Source organism: Canis lupus, chromosome 3 (genome assembly GCF_048164855.1).
Source record: "Canis lupus baileyi chromosome 3, mCanLup2.hap1, whole genome shotgun sequence".
Lineage (NCBI taxonomy): Eukaryota > Metazoa > Chordata > Mammalia > Carnivora > Canidae > Canis > Canis lupus.
The window spans coordinates 1,839,998-1,856,565 of NC_132840.1; positions in this window are offsets into that span (position 1 = coordinate 1,839,998).

Consider the following 16,568-nt stretch of genomic DNA (forward strand, 5'->3'; position numbering starts at 1 on the left):
TTTCTTCAGGTTGGCATTCGGTCCCATCGGTTAAAGGCTTAGTCAGATAAGAGGGCCCTGCCCTCCCCAACCCCAAAACCGACCAACACCGCCACCAATCTAAAGTCTAGGTTGGCACTCAAGACTCTAGATTTTTTATCCACAGGCTATCGATCAAAGATTCCCTTTCCTCAGGGCCAGTTCCTTTGCTAGAGCAGCTCTGAGAACCCAGAGAAATATTTAATTACTAGATTGCCAGATCACTATTAAAAGATGTAACTCAGGAACAGCCAGATTGAAGAGATGAATAAACGTAGGGCAGGGAGGTGGAGGCTTCCAGGCACCCTCTGAGCATGCACCTCCAAGCATTGAGCAACCCAGAAGCTCTCCAAACCCCATTCTTAGGTGGCTTATAGAGGCTTCATTACATTGGCATGACGGAATAAATCATTGGTATTGACAATTGATTCAAGCTCCAGACCCTCTCTTCCCCAGATGAGGATTGAAAGTTTCAGCCCTCTAATCATGAGGTTGGTTACCCTGGTAATCAGCCCCTGTCCTTAGGTGGGGTCCAAATGTCACCTCATTAACATAACAGAAGATATCTTTATCATTCTCATCACTTAGGAAATCCCAAGGGTTTTAGGATCTCTGTGCCAGGAACAGACTAAGACCAAATAGATATTTTTAATTATAATTCACGATATCTCAATAGCTTGTGGTATCTTGTAGTGCCAGAAAATAAGGATTTTCACACACAGACATACCCACACACACAATCACTGGCCTAGGTAGGTCAGAGGACATAGAGCAGTTTAAACTACTCCAGATAACCAAAGCTGGGGAAAAAAATGAACAATAAAATAAATTTTAGATTATCAGCTACATTATAAAATAAAAATATCCATTGAGTCCATACTGACCTGAAAATAATTGAATAGATAAATGAGAAAAGTGAGGTAGAAACATCTCCCTTGGGATCCCTGGGTGGCGCAGCGGTTTGGCGCCTGCCTTTGGCCCAGGGCGCGATCCTGGAGACCCGGGATCGAATCCCACGTCGGGCTCCTGGTGCATGGAGCCTGCTTCTCCCTCTGCCTGTGTCTCTGCCTCTCTCTCTCTCTCTCTCTCTCTCTCTGTGACTATCATAAATAAATAAAAATTAAAAAAAAAAAAGAAACATCTCCCTTGCAGAAAGATTCCAAATACCTTGTGTAGGTAGTCGTCCCCCAAAGTGGTGGAGCATTACCTCCTCACTCTTTCTGTGTGGGCTGCTTATAGTGACTTCCTTTCTAGGAAAAAAGTGGGGGAAAGGGAAAATCCTGACAAGCATTACCTCAGCTGAATGACCGGGTCCAAAGCAACAATGGTAAGTCATTTTGATGGTAGGTTTCGGTGACGGGACACGATGAATATGGAAGCTTATGCCTGCAGTCTTCCTCCCAAAAATCTGTCCCCCAATCTAATCATGAGAAAAATGTCAGGCAAATCCCCATTGGGAAGGATTAAACAAAATTCGTAAGAGTATTCCTCAAACTCTCAAGGTAAGTCTAAGGAACTGTAATAGCCCCAAAAGCCTAAGAAGATACGGCAACTAAATGGGATACAACATCTTGGATGGGATCATGGAACAGGAAAGGGACGTCAGACAACAATTAAGAAAAATATTAATAAAATGTGGCCTTTGGGGCAGCCTCGGTGGCCCAGCGGTTTAGCGTTGCCTTCAGCCCAGGGTATGATCCTGGGGTCCTGGGATCGAATCCCGCATTGGGCTCCCTGCATGGAGCCTGCTTCTCCCTCTGCCTGTGTCTCTGCACCACCCCCCTCTGTGTCTCTCATGAGTAAATAAATAAAATCTTTAAAAAAATAATAAAAATAAAATAAAAAAATAAAAATAAAATTAATAAAATAAAATAAAATAAAATAATAAAATAAAATAATAAAATGTGGCCTTTGGATCATGATGGCATATCAGTATTGGTTCATTAATTGTAACAAATAGACATAATAATGTAAAGTGTTACTAAAAGGAGAAATTGGCCGTGAACTCTGTACCGTCCTCACAACTTCACGGTAAATGTAGACTGTTCTAGAATCTAAAAAGTGAATTTTAAAAGTGTGCTAATAATCCTCCTTTGGCAAATACATTCACTCACATATTATCTGTTTAATTCTCAAAATTCTCACACAGTGTCCTCACAATAAATTCCTTACTTCCTTCATTGTTCCCTCACTCCTGCCTTCCTCCCCTCCTTGGTGTTAGAGAAATACCATAATATCTGTTTTTCCGTTCAGAAAAAAATCATGATTTTGTCAGTGTGTAGATGTTCTGTTAGGACATATGTGGATTTTAGGAATACGCCTCAATACGGCTGAATAAAGTTTTATATATAATGTTTTTAGTAATAATTCTGGTTTTGACCTTAAAATATTGTATATCACCAAGATAAGGAAATTTCCTTGTCATTTACATCCCAGTGAATTCTCATCAGATCTTTAGTAGTTAATCAGTCCCTCACTCTCTTCTTTGAACCCCCCTTGGGTGGGGTCAGGGAGGACCCCAGGGCACACTGCACAGGGCACGGTGGGCCCCTGGGGACCCTGGCACGGCCATCACCCGGCGAGGAAAGCGGTCCTCGATGTCTCATCAGTTTGCGCGCTCCCTCCCTCTCTCATCTGTTCAAAATACGTCTTTCTTTCAAAGAAATCCATCATGGAGATTACCTGTGCATCTCTTAACTAACCAGTAACTGTTACAAAGATTTTCACAACAGACACTGAATGGAGAGACGAATTCATTTTTCCTAAACCATTAGATGGTATAAGGCCAACTTACCGGTTGCCAGGAAATCTGCTAGTTTTAACAACGAAAATCTTACTTTCTGGGAGACCCCGCAGCTCTGCGCAGACCAGGAGAGCTGTTCATCCTACCGCGGGGTAGACAACTGCCTCCTGGGGAATGACTTCCTAAGTCCACGGGGAAGAACTATGGGACCAAGGAAAGGGAGACAAAGTGGGCCACTCAATTTCTGAGAATTCTGTTTTCTGCATCCTCATGTTCTCTGGTAGAAAACTGAAGCAAAACTCCGTGTGTCTTATTTCATGATGCTATTCAGAATATGCATTATAAAAAAGAATGTAAAAACTTCCTAGGAAAACAGTAGATACATCACAAAGAAACGGCGTTATTTTTGCTACCTCCAGCCTTGATAATTGAGCAAAAAAATCAAAATACAAAATATTTACAAATAAGTTGGAGTTACTTGTGCAGATTATTTACATGATGAGCATTAATAAAGTTAATTGACGCTGCACATTATGTTCTAATATAACCTATATATTTTTTAAGATTTATTTATTTAATTAAGAGAGAGAGAGAGAGAGCTTGCAGAGATCACAGAGTCGGGGGAGATGATGAGAACTGGGGGGGGGGGTGAAAGAAACCCAAGCCCACCCTGCCCTGAGCATGGGGCCCAGCATGGGGCTCAAGCCCATGACCCTGAGATCATGACCTGGGTCAGAACCAAGAGTCAGACCTTTAACTGACTGAGCCACCCAGGGGCACTCTTCTAACCTATATTTGTAAATATACTTTAATTTCAGTAAACTTCAGCGACTACCTTCTGGACACATAATTATGGTTTTTTTAATCATTTAAAGCTGAATTAATATCAGTGGGCACTGTAATAAAAAATATATATCAATAACAAGATTCTTAATATTATATCACTCTAGGAAAAGCTCTTTTTCAAAAAAGACTGCAGAGAATCTAAAACTTTTTGATTTTCCTGACTGAACAACATCATGCATATGCACTTGTTTATGAAGTACATATACTATTACCGAAATTGCTGCTTGGATTTAGGAAACTGATGAAAATTAAGCTCATAAAAATTTAATGCCAAGAAACCTAAGTGTGGAATACATAGTTAGGGTGTAGCTTCTCAGAAAAAAAAAATGTATTAGGCCTTGAGAAAGAAACTACATTTAGTTTTGGCCACTGATTTTGAATAGTCAGGGTTTCTTTTGAGTGCGCATGGAGCTCTGCTCTCGAAGCCAGAGTGAAAATAATTCTGTTATGAAACTATCAGGACAGGCTTCAGGTCACCAGGAGGACGAGGCGAACGTTCTGGAGAGGACTGAGGGAACTCAGCGGTGTCCTCCACGGCAATGCGCTGTGTAGCCTGGTTTGGGATGCTCAGTGTGGAGCCATGCACAGCCGGCACAAAACCGATGGGATATGGGGAATAGGGTTTTTCTGACGAACTAGAACGGGGCGCTTTAGTTTTACAAAACTGTATTTGCATTTCTTTCCTCACACAAAATGCAAAATGCATGAGAAGTAAAATTCTTGCTTTGCTTACCATTTTACCATAAAACGTGAATGAAGGAGTTGATAATTCTGCAGCCCAGTTGTGAGGGCAGAGTTGTGAACAGCTGTGCACAGGGTTATCCTTGACTACTAAGTGACCATTATATGCCTCCCTCCCATGCCATTGCATAGAGGGTTGAAATGTTCAAATAGATGGGCAAATGGTGTAATTGCAATCATTATCAGGAACACCATAAGGATTTGAGGAAAGACATATTATGGCAAGGAAAAGAAAAAAGAGATGTCCTGTAAAACGAGACACACTTCTTTGTCGCCTGCAGGAATATTATGATAATGAGAAATAATCAAATACATGTCTTCCCTGTAAAACTGATATACCATGAGCCAGATGCTAGACTAAGCATATTATACACAAGAGTATGAAATATTCACAATAGCATTCAAATTAGAACATCAATATATTTATTCCTCAGATTAGGGAAGTATTTGGAAAGATTTCCATTTCCTAAAAATTGTACAGTAAATGGCAGACAAGGTGTTTAAAGTAAGTTTACTCCTTCCCACGCAGACCCTTAGCAATTACACTCGGCTCTTTCATGGAATCCATTGAGCCACTGAATCCATCAGTGCCATTTCATTGCATCCATTCAGAGATGCAGATAAAACTATTCTTCCTTTGGATAAAAAGTGGAGGTTGTTGACCTCCTCATTTCGTTAATACTGAATCTATTAGAGTCTATGGCCACCACGCCGAATGTACCAATTCTAATATGAAATAGGACTTGCTATACTCTTGTCCTAATTTATTTGCTTGGCCAAGGTGTGTTCTCTATAAACTCAGAATTTCCCAAGAGTATGACAAATTCTTAAGTTTACATCCACAAAGTCTGGCACAATACCGAGCACGGAGTAGATGCCCCACACATATATTTTGGAAAATCTCTACAACAAAATTTATAAAAATAAGACAATCTCATGAAGGTAACCCAAGCCACCTTGTTACTGTCTTTTCTCTCTGTTTATATCTCCTTTCCTCATCTTGTCCACCCAAGCATTTTCCATTTACAATTTAAAACCTTTCCTTGCTATGCCTTCTTTGGTGAAGATTTCCCTGGGCAATGCCAGCTTTCTGTGGTACTTATATAACTTGCGCAGAATCAACTATTCCATGTGCTATGGTACATTTTAGGTGTGAGAAGTATTACCCAGAAGTTGAAAGCCTCCGCTCTAAAGGCAGACATACTGTGCTTGAATCCAGGCTCTATCACTTACGAGTCCGTGGATGAATTCCTTTACCACGCTATGTTTATTGCAGCATTATTTGCAATAGCCAAGATGTGGGAGCCACCTGACTTCCATTAATAGATGGATGGATAAGGAAGATGTAGTACACACACACACGCACACACACACACACACACACACACACGGATATTATGTGACTCTAAGAAAGGATGAGCTCATGCCATTTGGGACGGACGGACCTAAGGGTGTTATGCTAAGTAAAATAAGTCAGACTGAGAAAGACAAACACCATATGATTTCACTCATTAGTGGAATCTTAAAAAAAAAATGAATAAACAAAAAGGAGAATCAGACCATAAATACAGAGAGAACAAGCTGACGGTTGCCAGAGCGATGAGGGGCAGAGGGATAGACAAAATGAGGGAGGGGAAATGGGAGATCCAGGCTTCCAGTTATGGAATGAGTAAGTCACGGGAGTAGAAGTCACAGCATAGGGAATACAGGCAATGATATGTCACGGCCATGTCTGGGGGGCCCCGTACGGTGGCTACACGTGTGGACATGGCATAACGGACGAACATATGAAACTAATGTAGCATCGCGTGTCAGCTATACGCACAGAGAATATACAACTCTGAACCTTGCTCTGTTTACCCAACATGCTTTCCTCATGTAGTTATTTTGAGGATTAAACCACCTAGAACATGTTGATAGACAATTAGCTGGAAGCATTAGGGGCAGCGGTGGCGATAAATTTAGTATCTTAGGCCTGACCCAGGTTAGAGCTAAGAGCTTTTAATGCAGGCTTCCAACAGAACCCGTGATGATGACAGACATAGTCTGTCTCTATCTATAGCTGGATCATATTGATCAATGTGGCGAAGTGAGACTAAGGAAGGGGATGTTTGATTTTATTTAATCAATGTATCGTTAAGCGGCCATACCTGGCTTCCACCTGCTGTGCTAGAGACGATGCCTCTGGAGGACAGGGACTATATACACTGTAGTGCCTTTCTGGCCCCCCGCACCGTGATGTATCATACAGGGCTCATTCTTTGGAACGCTCTGTGGACTGTGGAAAGGCATGAAATGTGTGATGATCAAGAAAGCATGACACTTTCTATTTTTTTTCTTTAAGATTTCATTTATTTATTCATGAGAGACACAGAGAGAGGCAGAGACACAGGCAGAGGGAGAAGCAGGCTCCATTGCTGGGAGCCCGACGTGGGACTCCATTCCAGGACCCCGGGGTCACGCCCTGGGCTGAAGGTAAACACTCAACCACTGAGCCCCCAGGTATCCCCCTTGACCCTGGCAAGCATGTCAAAGGCTTGACAGTTCTATAGCAAACTTGATTTTCATCTTTTCTGTAAGGAGTCTCCTCAACGGCTGCCCCATTATCAATGAGTTTAAAGTCCACTTACCATTACCACCTTTCCAGATTCTCTGTGTGCTTTAAAAAAACCCTCCTTCAGAAGCCCTTCCCTGGCTCACAGGCAAATTCCATACGCAATACTGTGCACCTTATTATAGTCTTAGAAAGTAGAGGACCCAACATGGTTGGCCTTTCAAGAGGAGCATACGGGGTACAGCCAGTGACGGAATGTTTGCAATTAGCTGGGCTTGGGTTGGAATCTACCTCAGTAGATGCCTTTACCCAGGGCATCTTGGGCAAAATGCTTAATGTGTCTGACGCATGATTCCCTCCGCAGTAAACGGACACACACCTCATGTGTTGCATGGGGTCTTCGTGAGCATCCAGTCAGCTAAGTACTTGGCCTTTAAGAAGACAGTCCGAGAGGTAACTCATGTGCAATCTCTTTGCTTCTCATCGTCTCCCTCACACAGCCCTCGCTTGACAGACACTGAAAATATTTCGTGTTTTATCATCCTCTTCTCTACTTGGCATCTCCATCTCTATTCTCCTCCTGGCCAAGTGTACTCCCTCTCTCCTAACCAAGCGGGTTTGACACATCCCCTGCCCCAGCACCTAGTATTAAATCTAAGGTTCCCTTTTGCTGTGTCCCTTGACTGTAGACTATTGTGTTTACTCTCTTCCCCTGAGCAGTCATTTTCACAGGGAAAATTTTCTTCTGTTTAAATACATCTTCATTCATTCATTCATTCATTCATTCATTCATTTTTTCCCAACTGCAAATTCCCTTTGCCCTGATCCATATTTGTTTCTTTTCTGAGATGTGTTATCTCCTTTTCTGTTTTTGTTTGTTTTTTGTTATCTCCTTCCGATGCACAAAGGCATAGGGAAGGGAGAGGCTATTTCCATGAAAGGGGTTACCTTGGGTTAGAGTGATGCCTGTGATCTATACACCAGGTAACTTCTCAGAGACCCAACAGTCCCCAGTTCAGGAACAGTGAAGTCATTTCCCCGAGGTACTGCAGCTGGTGGGCAGCGAGCTCAGATCTGAACTTCATGCTCTTTCCACTTGGACGCGCTGCCTTTTTTCCCTCCGTCTCCTTGTGTTAGGGCTGCTGGTCAAGCTCCTGTTTAGAGTAGCTGCAGCCGCCAAGGGAGAGGGAAGAAAGCACAGCCAAGCAGCTCAGCATGAAGAACGATAATAACCTGACTTAGATTTAAATAATGATAACCCCTCAGGGACAGGTTCCTAGCCTGGAGAGTGATTATGTAAATGAACTCTCTGTGTATTTCCCAGACTAACACTCTGAATGGAAACCAAACATATTCACTGACTTCGGTGTTGATGACTGTTTTAAGCTGGCTTCCATAAAAAAAGCATTGCATTGCCTGCTTTCTCTGCCTTTTTCAAAAACACACAGCCAAGGGGGAAAGGGCAAGTGAGCTAGCATTTAATGAATCCTCTAAAGTGTCAAACACTGCCTTAGGCACTTTCACATATGCTATTTTATTTAATCCTTGTAAATGCCCTGAGCAGTAGGTTTTGTCAGCCCCATCTTTTTTTTTTATTTTATTTATTTTTTTTTTTTTACCTCAAGAAACTAGATAAAAACAGAAGGGCAATATTGAGCATCTAATGCTGTACCCAAAGTACAAATTTTGCTTTAGCAATATTTAATATTTTTAATGCTAAAATGCCATCATCTTAACACTAAGACCATGTTAAAGACAATAGGAGCAAAGGAAAATTATATAATAACCTCACTTAGAAATATAAATACAAGATCCCTTACACATGTCAGAAACAAGTCTATTGATGTACTGGAATTCTAAGATATTATGATTAATTAGTGTTTATTCTGAAACAAAGTCAGACATGAATTCATTCTAGGAGCAAAGGAAAATTATATAATAACTTCACTTAGAAATATAAATACAAGATCCCTTACATGTGTCAGAAACAAGTCTATTGATGTACTGGAATTCTAATATATTATGATTCATTAGTGTTTATTCTGAAACAAAGTCAAACATGAATTCATTCTAAGACAATATGCTAGTGTGATTTACTATATTGACTTCTTAATGAGATAATAAATTATTATCTTAGTAGATTTAGAAACATTTTCTTCATAAGTTGTAACTAATCCAGGATGCCCACTTCACTGCTTCTGTTCAGTATTTTACTGAAAGTCCTAAGCAACAAGACAAGACAAAGGAAAGCAATTTACAGATTGGGAAGGAAGAAAAAAACTCCATCACTTATTACACACACTACAGACAAACACACTCACACACAAGTTTTCTCATTTGGTTCATTTCTCATGGGATTTTCTTTACCTGAAAATCGTCTCTTTTTATGTCTGGTAATTTGTGACTACTGAGAGAGTTCAGAAAGATTATTGGATACATCGATATAAAATAATCATTTTCATCTCTTATTTAGCAGCAAAAATATAATTTTGAAAATATGTCATTTGATGTACCAACAAAAATAGTTAGAATCTAGGAATAAATCTATAGGAAATGACTATATCTTTATCCAGAAAATTAAAACTTTTTAATAAAAGGTATAAACACAAAAAAATGAAAAAATGTTATGGACGTAGACAATTTTCTCATAAAGATGGGAGTTTTCTCCAAAATGATCCATACGTTTGATTGTATCTCAATCAGTATCTCAAAACAAATCTTAGGTGGACCTGACAGATGGTCTTAGAACATCACAAATAGACAAGAGACTCTAAAAAAAATAAAAGTGACTATTATCTTAAATATCAAAAATTTCTGTAAGGTACAGTATACCTTCTGTATACCCAAATGTAATGATTTGGGTACAATAGATGAATAAAAAAGAATAGGATTTAGACATGCATCCACGTACATTTATAGTCTCTTTAAATGCCAGAGGGAAAGAATGAGCCACCCACTCCATGCAAACTGAGGCTTGAGTGTAGAATCTAAGAAATTAGTAATAAAGTCTTAAAGGAAGGAGGAGGAGAAAGAGGAAGAAGGAAGAAGAGGAGGAAGAGGAAGAGGAGAAGAAAAAGAAGGAGAAGCAGAACAAAGAGCAGGAGAGGACTGGAGTTAGGAAGAGGAGCAAGGAGACAATTCTCAATTTAGTTTGGTGTCTCAATTATCTGAAACAAAACGGTTAGAAGTTCCTTCCCTAAATGCCCAGGATTTTTGTCAGCCCATAGCTAGGGTAATCAGCTTCTTATTTAAGGACCTTCTACATGAAAAGATTGGAATAAAGGCAGAATAGGACCTCACTCCTCATGGACAATGTGAAACAGATACACCCAAACTCGAGGAAAGGTGAAGAAGTGTTCTCAAGAGGAACATACATACACACGACACAAATGCACATTTATGATACGCACACACCTCCAATGTGTGTAGCTGTGATTGATGGAGGTTATGAAGAATAAGAATGGAATTTGGGTACCAAGGTGTTTGTAAATGAACTAAAACGGTCCTAATTATAGGGGGCTAAAATATCTATACTAGTAATTATACTATGATAGTTAATCAAGAACTCATTAATGTGTTGAGTCCTTTGCTAAGGGCTTTATATATACATTATCTCAAAGAACAGTCACAAAAACCTTTTGAGGTAGGTGGGGTTTTCGTCACCATTTTATAGATGAGATATTAATCTCAAGATTACTTATCCAGCATAAATAAAACAGTTAGTGGCACCTAATGGATTAAAATTTCAGGCTATCTGAATCAGGACAACTCTTAACCCCTTCTCTAAATGCTTGCGGGGAGCTTGGAGGTTCTTTGAGAGGGCTTCAGGTAATTAAAATATTTCACTGTCCTACCAGAAATTAGGTATTCACTTTGATCTGGCCATGCAGATTAACAAGCACATCAAATGTATTTGCTTTGGGCTAGAATGACATCAACTCTGGGCAAAACATTGATAATTTAAGCCAATCATGGGTTTATTGTCAAGCAGATCTTTCTTTTGTAGGTTAAAAAGACTATCAAGCACTTATTTTTTAGATGAAGTCAAAGATTGCTCAATTTTTACTATCAAGGTTTCTTTAATACTCTTTAAAAAAAATACTCTTCTCCTAGTCACCATATTTGTGATTTGTTTTTTTTTTTTTTCTTCAAATGAGTATGTTACTTTCCTAATTCAGGTACATATGTGTACGTTTCAGTAATAAAGAATAAGCTAAAAACTATCCTTTTTAAAGAAGAAATTAAAGAAATTAACACTGAATCCCAAACTCACACAGATAATAAAATCCAACGCTTTCCCTTTGATGTCAAGTTGCTTCTGGGCATTTTTCTACCCATGGGCAGTTCTCTCTCTAACCTAATTGTATATCAAATTTTAACACCCTTAGGTCTGTCTTAACTCCATAGTTCTCTAATTATCTCATTTCCACTGAACTTCCAATTGCTGGTTGTATTGGTTCAAATGCTTCCAGATTGATCGCTGTGTTGCACCATCTGTAAATTTGATTGCTACACTGTTTATTCAGAACTACCAGATCATTAATAAAGGAAGAAAAGAAAGCAAACAGGCTTACACTGGTTCTGCAGTATCCTCCTCCCCTGTCCCCCAGCACCCCTCAGGTCCAGACACAGTCATTCGTCACTTTCCCATGTTTATAGCCCAGGAGCTGACTTTTGTGGACACCCAAGTGTCCCTCCATTTGTCTTATGAGTTACGGTCATGGCAAGAGCCATATTGGGCACTCCAGTTAATCCAACACGAACAATCTCGTACTATTTTAGAATGTTTAAACTCAACAGTCATATGACTTCACATGTACCTTCTAAATGTTCCAGAACCTACCATAGGCACCAATCTGTAACCAACCTGAGACTAGAAGCTGTGGATATGTGGGAGTCTCCGGTAAATTTCCAGTGACCAGCACAGGGCTTGACACACAGGTTTAACATGTGGGCTGAGCTTTATAAGGTGGCATGATAATAAGTATTATTTAATGAGAATTTAATACTATAGCCACCATGGTTAATTCCTTGATTCTCCTAAAAATAAAATGATTAAAAATGACTTGTCTGTGGTCACTCCATATTCCAGAGAAATGAATACACTAATACAGCCATATTTTTTTTAAATGATCCAAAAAAATCACCTTTGATCCAATAGTTTTGGCAGTTTTCTGATCTGATCTGTAATGTCTTGGTATATATTTCTATGATAGCACATAATAAACACACTCGCATACATGATGTGGAGTATAGATGACCCTGGAACAACTGATCTGTGTGGGTCCACTGGCACGTAGATTTTTCTCAATAAATGTATGTATAGTACTGTAAATGTCTTTTCTTTATGATTTTCTTAATAACATTTCCTTTTCTCTAAGTTATTATAGGAATACAATGTATAGCACATATTTCGTATAAAGTATACGTCGATCAACTGCTCATGTTACCTGTACGGCTTCCAGTCAATAGTGGGCTATTGGTAGTTAAGTCTAGGGAGAAACAGAAGTTGCATTTTTGACTGCACGGGTTGATGCCTCTGACTGTCACATTATTCAAGGGTCATGGATATGGTTTCTTCCATTGGCTTGTGCATGTGAGGAGAGTCCATCGTCTTCCTTGGAGTAATCTTTGGTGCCTAGCACATTACCTTGAATGGGGTTAAGCACCAAATAAATCAATCAAGGATTTGGTTCTAGGATTGGAGCTAGTCTTTCTGTCCCGCTCCACCATGACACAGGTGTCATCTCACTTCCATTTTACTAGTCTATAGCAAGTGTTTGGTTATGTCCTTTCTATGCCTCTTGGTTTTTTTTTTTTTTTTTTTTTTTTGTTTGTTTGTTTTTCCATTTCATATGTATCTAGCTGACGGGCACTGGGTGTTATTCTGTATGTTAGTAAATTGAACACCAATTAAAAAAAATAAATAAATAAATAAAAAAAAGAAAAAAAAAAAAAGGAATTAAACTGTGTAACCTGTGTTTTTAACTCCCTTCCAAAGTTATTCTGAGATTGATCACCATGAGTTTGCTATGCATTTTATATGTCTCACAACTTGATGCCTCACAATTTAAGGGACTAAGGTGATGAGAGCATGCCTGACAACACAGTGGGCTCTGGCCTGGACATACCTGATGATTCCCCATTCCCGTGGTCTGACCCCTGGCCACAAATCAAAAAGGAAAATGTAGCTAAGAAATAGTCTCATTACCAAATTCATGTTTAAATTATTGACAATAACCAGTACCTACTGTGTGAAATGTTGGAACGCAGAAGACTTTCATGAAATGATTTAGAATTAAATGACAGCCATGACAGTCAGAGAGAATGTTTATCCGCCATAGGTAGATTCAATTATAAAGTGATTACATCGCTCAACACAAGCCACTTTTCATCCATCATTTGTTACCCGGATTTCAGTCGTTTGCTTTATAGCTTATTTCAGTTGGTTAGAACTTTGTACTAAAGAACTTGTGATTAGTACACATCAAACTCAGAGTTGGGCTCCCACCAATTTAGACAGAATATATATCCTCTGATCGAAATCCTAGAGATTCTATTTTTAAATATTTTCCAAATGATTCTAGTAGGCACATTTGAGAATTCATATCAGTTCAAATGTCCTTCAACTATAAATGAGAAGATATGATCTAAGAAAATAGAGGTATTTTGTCCAAGGTCACAATAGGAGTTGGAAGCAGAGCTGAAACTCCATCTGTGAAACTTAAAAAGTGCCAGAGACAAAACCCACTAAGACCAATTGAATCAGGATTTCCTTGGGGAAGGGAGCCCCATATGATTCTATTTTTCCAAAGTTTTCTACGCAATTCTAACTATCAGTGAAGATTGAGACCCACTGGATAAGAGCTAAATTTGTTGATTCTCTGTCTAGTACTTTCTGCACAAGTCGTATGTCCCTTTTTGCTTAGCTACCGTTCTTAATATTTTTGGTTCAACAAACCCTACAGATAAAAATATATGTAAGAGGTCTACAGGTTTTATAAACCAGAAACTTGTGCACCCCTCCAATCACACTTTGTGAGATGATAAGAACACAAATTGAAAATCAAATGGCATGAATAAACAACTAGAAAGTCACTTCCTTTCTAATTATTTTTCAGTTTTTTCTGATGATGTAAATGACAAAATGTGTTTGAAGCCAATACGGTGCTTAGTGTCTTATTTGCCATTTTTACTTTGTATGAAGAAAAAAGAAAATGAGGAGGAAGAGGAATACAAAAGGGTGAAGGAAGGGGAAGTGGAAGGGGAGGAGGAAGAGAACAAGAAGGTAACAAGAAAAAGAAGAGGAGGGGAAAGAGAAAGGGAAAAAAGTGGGTTCAGAGATTTAGACACAAGAGTTAAGCTAGAATTGTGTGTGTGTTTATGGGTCATGCATTGTATTTATTTCCACAGCTACCTTCTGCTTATAAGAATTACCATGGTAATAGTATTTAAAAAATAATTTTAAAAACAGCTATTAACAGTGTAATTCGGGAAATGTATTTTAATGGCATCAGTATTCATCGTCTTCATGCCAGGTTTATAAGCACTGAAAAAAATCACAGCAAGAACAGGAATTATTATCACTGACATACTTGTCCATGCAATCGAAGCCTTTGACACTTCATTCAAGGACTGTCTGCTTGTTATACCAAAGAGCATGTAAAAGACTCTTAAAGGGAATCTTCTGTTCCAGTGATTTTTTGTGATAATCCCACCATATGTTACTATTTTAGAAAAGTCGGTAGAGGGATGAAAATATCCAAGTAGGCATATGTTTTTATGAAAGTTTCAGAAAAGTGTGTTTATTTTGACTTATGTCTAAATTAGATTCCTAACAGCTGAATGAAATGTAAATTAGTTGTTTTTGTTGCAGAAGATAGACAATCCCATAAAACATGGTATCAATCATCTGGGAAGTGCCTGTTTTTATTTCAAGCCTTGCTATGGCAGATCACTCTTACAGATGAAAGGAGTGAGCACCAGTGCCTATATAAACAGCCTGGAGGTGGGCAGAATTAGCCCTGCCCTTTCCTACCGCAAGGCTCTTGTCCCCATCAGTCCCTCTGAGAAGTCTGTCTCCCCTTCTAGCTCCTTTCCTCCTCACTTGCATTTCTGAAAAGCTCCTCAGGGAATTTAGATCATCAGGTGGATGGGGACGACCGATGCCAGCCCAGAGACCCTCCTCCATAAATAATAAATAAGCCCCCTTCCTCTGTCCTACTTCAGAATGAAGCCTGTCGGATCCTCCATGTCGGATCTCTCAGTGACGCCCTGTATTCCTGGACTTTTATGAGACTGGGAAAAACTAATAAACCACAGCCCAGCAGATGCCTGAGTACCTATTTAAGTGCTTAGGATCCCTCTTTTTACTGAATGCTAAGTTCCTCCAGGCCTAGAACCTCATCTGCCTGAGTATGGCTCTATCCTCAGAGCCTTCCCAGAACAGTGTGTGATACATCCTCCACAAGCAATTAGTATTTCCAGAATGAATTCCACAGGGAGCGTGAAAATGAAATCACAGCATTATATGGGAAGTGCTTTGGATTTCCTAAAATGCGAGAAGAACCCAAGGGTAAGGGGAAGCTTATAAGGGGCTACTTGAAAGGAGCAACAGCTACTCTTCTCCCAGATTAGAGCCGTAGATGAGGGATGGTCAACAGTGACGGACACTGATGTTTCAGGGTATTACAGAAATCCAGATTTGCATGTAAAATCTCACAATGTCAAAAATATTGACCAAAACACAACTCTGCCTGTTTCTGTTAGTCTCTGTTTTTGAATGCTGTGAAGTTAATAAGATGTGATGGCCAACTCAGAGCATATATGAACTGGCTTTGGTCCAGAAACCACAGTGTGAGACCAAAACACTTCGTTCTCCATGCAGACCTGGCCTGCTTCTTGTTTTCGATTTTGTTTTTCTGTTGCTTTGTTTTGCTTTGTTTTGTTTTTCCCGACTTCCAGAGGAAGTCTGGATCTGGTTCTATGCCTCTTTGGAAATCCTATCCTAGAATGTGGTATAGGGCCCCAATTCAGCCCCAAAGCAGGAGACAGTCACATTTCTCTCCACTCCCTGGTGGGGTTGACCGCAGAGATTTCCTCTGCAATTGTTTTCCTAATAACCCAAATCAGCATAACCCAGTTGAGGGAACCTTGGGCCAGTGTCCTTGTAATATTATGTGAAAGGATTAACTAAGTAATCAGGTCATGCAAAAGAGCCTATTTATTGTGAATAGTAAGTATTCACGGGAAGTAATTTCTAACAAAATTACCCATTTCTATAAAAATTATACTGATTCCTATGTATGGACACAAAGTGCAGACATGCTGTGATCTCCTTAAAGTATTCTTCAGACACTGAGACATGGGCCTCAGCTCACTTATTCCTAGTTCATACTAACCTCAATCTCAACCGGGAGGATAAATACCAGTTGTTTTCAGGAGCCTGGGGGTGTGGGGGGCGGGGGGGGGAGCTCCATTTGAGATGCACATGTCTTTATGAGGAGAAATGCGAGCAAAAGAAATATCATTACTAAATTACTGCAATTACTAAATTACTACAATTACTAAAAAAGTACAATTCCCCCTTTTCTTCTACGTGTGATTTCTAACCAACACAGTGAAACGAGGGAAATAATCCCTTGTTTCAGGTATAGAAAATCCGAA